Genomic DNA, 5,150 nt, shown 5'->3' with positions numbered 1-5,150 from the left:
TCCACCATCGCCACGATACAGGATGCGAGGCAAAGCACTGCACTTGAGTGATCCTTGACATGGACCTCAAGGAGAGCATGTCCTATTGCATGCGGGTTAGACGCGTTCACTCCCCGCCCCACGAAAAAAGGCGTCGGCTGATATGGTCTCGGGTCTGGGGAAGGCGCCTCCTTGGGACTGAACCATGCATTGCAGCCACTTCTGCACAGTGGGGTAGGACCTCTACTCTCGCCTGTATTGTTTTAAGAAAACAAAAAGGGGGAACTGTGGTGAGCCGTTTCTGCCGTTTATGTAAATTATGGTCGCCATTACATGATGGCGCTGGCTCCGCTGTGGTCTGTGACAAACAACTCCTTGTTTGGGAGAGTTGGCACATGACTTTTCATCACTCTATGAGAAAGCTCCACGTGGCTGCTTTGCATTGGGGCTTGAGATGCTTTATTAAGGCTGGGAGGGGCATCCGGAGGGAGAGAACTGAAGAAGAGAACTGAGGAGAAGAACTGTCAGGGGCCTGAATAAACTGCTGAAAGAAGATTCCTGAGTGTTGCGTCTTCCTTGCGGGCAAGGGGGCGCTACAGCCAGTCATTCTGGCAAGAGAGGTTAGTGGAGCGACAGAGGCATTCAAACTGCTGTGCGAGGAGCAAAACTAAAGAGAAACCAAAAAGCAGGAGAAAGACTATATAAGAGGCGAGGTGTATTTGTAGTGTGCTGGTAGATCCAGTTTGATGGTTCCCTTCATGTGTGAGAAAACCAAGACACAGAGAATAAAGAATATTCACCTCTGAAGAGGCTGTATTTCCAGCTACTCAGAAGGTTGATGCAGGAGGGTCTTGAGTTCCAGGCTAGCCTGGGTAGCACAGTGAGACTCTAGCTTGAAAAATAAATGAATAAATGAAATGAAATGAAAAGGTCATAATAATTGAAACTTGGATTTGGTGCTTTCTCTAGGTTTTTCAAATTTGGGAGGAGGGCACCAATTTTACTTATTAAATATGTGTTTAGAAAATCAAGATTACTTATTACTTATATTATTACTTACTAAATATATGTTTAGAAAAAGTACATACTTTTGTTTCTTTCAAAGACTTTGAATTCTAAGGTAGGTAAAAAGGCAAAATGCTGAGTACTCAAAAGCAACAGAAGCAGGTCTACAAATTTTGCACAGGGAAGATTACGAAATACTAAACATCGATGAAGATGAAATGAAGTCTCTGGGGTTTCAGTAATGGCTGGTGTGAATGTGTTACCAGCAATCAAGTAAGAATGTCTACAGTTAAAACTAATCTACTAGCTGTGAAAGCAACACGGTGTTACCTTGCCTTTACAGGCTTTGGGGGGCAATTTCCTGAGGTGCCAGCAGGTGGGGATAATTTAACAAAAGATGTCAGACAGAATAGTGGCTTCATCAGCAGCAAATGAGAAGGACATGAGCAGACAAACACAAGTCAGGACTCTCCTTACCTGCTCTTCAAGAAAAAAAATATATATATATTTTCTTTTCCTTGAAATATAAAATGCAGTGATTGAATTGAAATAAATAATTATGAATGTGTTTGTTTTTCTCCTCATATCCAGTTTTTGAACTGCAGTTATGTAGTTTTTATAATTAACAATAAACAAATTTTTTAAAAAGGTAGAAATACAATGAGGCACATCTCATCCTATCACATTGTACTTCTAGGGATTAGGTAATTATTGAAATACATTTTAAAGTAAATTTTCATCATGCTGGTATTTCTAATCTGTGGAGTTAGAATTGTTCAGAGATAACAGATATATCCCATTTACAAATTTGTTTAATACTTAACTCATATTTGGCAAACAACAAAAAGAATTATCTATCCCAATTGCTGAAATACTGAATATTATCTACATATTCAAAGCTGTTTGGTGTTGGATTATGCATACAACTTGGTTGTATTTAAAAAAAAAAACTTTCTTCTTTGATTTGGACTTTGGAAAGGCCTAGAACAAAATTCTTTAGCGGTATTTGTTTAATAGAAATTGTTGTTGTTTCTTTCGTTGCCTAAATAGTTCTTCTACTATAAGTATATGCTCTCAAATATTGGGCATTCCTGTAATTGGCTTCATAAAAGTTGGAAAGGCTGATTTGTAATTTATTTATTTTGGTTTTTTATGAATGTTTGAATGGGTGGATATTTGGAGATAGGAGGTTGATTTTTCTTGAAATCAGCCTCTGGGTTTACAGGGATATTTGGGAATTTGGGATGAGCCAATTTTGTAGAGCTGCTTTCACTGAATGACAAAAAGTTGTTGTCTGAAATTATTTTATGTGTGAAAAAATAACTTACCAGCAAATTAAACTCAAAAACAATCTCAAACCCCAAAAAGAACATGTTTTAGTTAATTTTTTTAAAAAAGTACTAACTTTTTTTTTTTTTAATGCTGGGGTTTGAACCCAGGGATGCTTTACCACTGAGGTCATTCTCATTCCTCTTTATTTTTAAATTTTAAGACAGTGTCTCACCCAGTTGCCTGGCTTACCTTGAACCTGTGAGCCTCCTGCCTCAGCCTCCCAAGTCACTGGGATTACAGGTATGCACCGCCACACCCAGCTATTGACAAATTTTTTGAAAGTTGGATTGCTTTGGGAAACTAATTTCATTTTTAGGACACAGTAATCACCTCCCAGATAATATTTCTAAACCTGGTTTTCTTGAGAATCAGTTCTTTTTATTCTTATAGACCTAACATTCTCACTGGGAGTTTGCCCTCCAAAAGTAGTTCCAGGGAAAAATTAAGACACAAAGCATTTTATTCAACTTTATGATCTATTAGGGAAAAAAAAAATTTTTAACTAAATCTTTTCTTAAAAAAATAATAATAATTTCAAGTGTAAAGTCCCAGTGGTGGAAAGCCTACCTAGCTTGTCTTTTGATGAAGTCTTTTGTAAAACAGTTTATCTGATATGGTGTCCAGCTTCAAAAAGTCTGGGACCATAGTGTATAGAAAGCCCATATTACAGGCAGTGGAGAAAAAAAATTGCTCGGGCACTGTGCAAACTTCTGTCTAAAACAGGAGCACAGACTAATCTCTGGGCCAGCTGTTGTTCAGCTTTGCTTGATCACACATAGCAATTATGTGGATTTGGGGTAATGAGGCTACTGCCAGCCAACTGGTGAACATTTTATTACATTTAGTTTTCAAAGAAGGCGGAATTTTTATACCAGAGCAAATTAGAGAATATGGCTTTATTTTTGCCTATTTAATAAATTATTTTGGCCTTTTAACCTCTTGTGATTTTTATTCTGAGCTGCTGTCTACTTTATAAGCACTGACCTAGAAATGGTACTTTGTGCTTTGGACTATGGGTAGGATGTTTTGACTTTGAAACGTTTATGAAAACAGATTCAGACCCAAGACATGATGTTAGGCTGAGGCCGACTCACTGTCAAAGATGGGTTAAAAGCAAGCCATCTTCAACTCTGCAATTTTACCATTTACTTTTCACTCTTTGGCATCTGTCAGTGAATGTTTTCTTCCTGAGGCAGAGGAGCAAAATTCCTTTTAATCCCCTGGTATTCAGTATCATCACCACTCTCATGTTTGGTATCTATTTGTCACTTGAAGAAGATAATTCTCTGGTGTTTTCACCCCACCGTTTAGATAAAAGGTTGGCACTTATGCACTGGGGAGATGAAGCAATTCCCTGCAAAATTCAGGCAAACATCATTTTTTTTTTTTTTAATTTCATCTGATGAGTGCTTTGGGCTATGGATTTTGAGGATATTACCACAAGACCATTTTCTAAACCACCTTATGTTCTGTTTAAATGTGCTGTTAGTGTTATATTCTGTGGAAGCTTAAGATCCCTTGAGGGGAGAGAATAATCAAAGCAGTCTAATTCTATACCATTTGATCAAGGGATTAATTACTTGTATTTAAAATTCTAGATAATTGAATGGAAAGGAAAACTTGAAGCCATTTAGAAGTCAGCTGGTGGGGAAACCACAGATGGGGGATTTGGGGAATATCAAGAGGTTTCTTGAGTAGAAACAGCTGCAATGCCTTTTAAACAGCAGAATCAAATAATACCAGGAATGTTGCTATGCCATGAGGTATTATTTCTACAGTCTGAAATATATCCCATTGCTTAAATATTTGTGTACAGCCACATAGTAGAACCTTACATGAATGGAGCATTAGAAATAACAGCATAAACTATAATAGTATTTTTAAAAAATTTAAACTAAATTTGTGTTTTGTTTTGGGCACCAGGGATTGAACTCCTGGGCACTGGACCACTGAGCCACATCTCCAACACTATTTTGTATTTTATTTAGAGACAGGGTCTCATTGAGTTGCTTAGCGCCTCGCTTTTGCTGAGGCTGGCTTTGAATTCGCGATCTTCCTGCCTCAGCCTCCCGAGCCCCTGGGATTAAAGGTGTGCACCACCACCCCCAGCCTGAATTTATTTTTAACTGATACGTAAAAACACAAAAATTGCTCATATTAAAAGGTACCTTGTGATGCTTTCATACATGCACACATTGTGCAATGTTTAAATCACATTAAACATATCTATCTCCTCAATCACTTATAATTTCTGTATGGTAAAAACATTCAAAATCGTTTCTTCTGGCTTTCTGAAATACATAGTACATTATTGTCACCTGTTGTCACTCTACCATACAAAAGCAAAATGGAACTTCTTGCTTCTAAATGCAACTTATACCTAGTGCACAACCATTCCCCATCCTTCCCTTTCTCCCACTCTACCAGGTGATTACCACCAGCCTACTCTCAACAACTATGAGGTCAAATTTTTTAGATTCCAGATACAAGTGAGATTATATAGTACTTGTCTTTCTGCACCTAACTTATTTCAAAACGACCTCCAGGTCGATCCACATCTTAAATGACAGAATTTTATCTTTGTTATGGCTGAATAGTATTGCATATTCAGCCATACAAATGTGACACATATGTGGTACATATGCAGTACCCATGTGGTACACATCCACCACATTTTCTTTGTCCTATAATATTACTTTCTAAGCCGATACCAAAGTTTTAAGTAATGAGTACTTAGGATTTGGCAGGCACTATTGTTAAGTTCATTTAATTGGCATTGTTTTATATATATATATATATATATATATATATATATATATATATATATATATATA

Source organism: Marmota marmota, unplaced genomic scaffold (assembly GCF_001458135.2).
Source record: "Marmota marmota marmota unplaced genomic scaffold, marMar, whole genome shotgun sequence".
Lineage (NCBI taxonomy): Eukaryota > Metazoa > Chordata > Mammalia > Rodentia > Sciuridae > Marmota > Marmota marmota.
Note: the sequence above shows the minus strand (reverse complement) of the source record.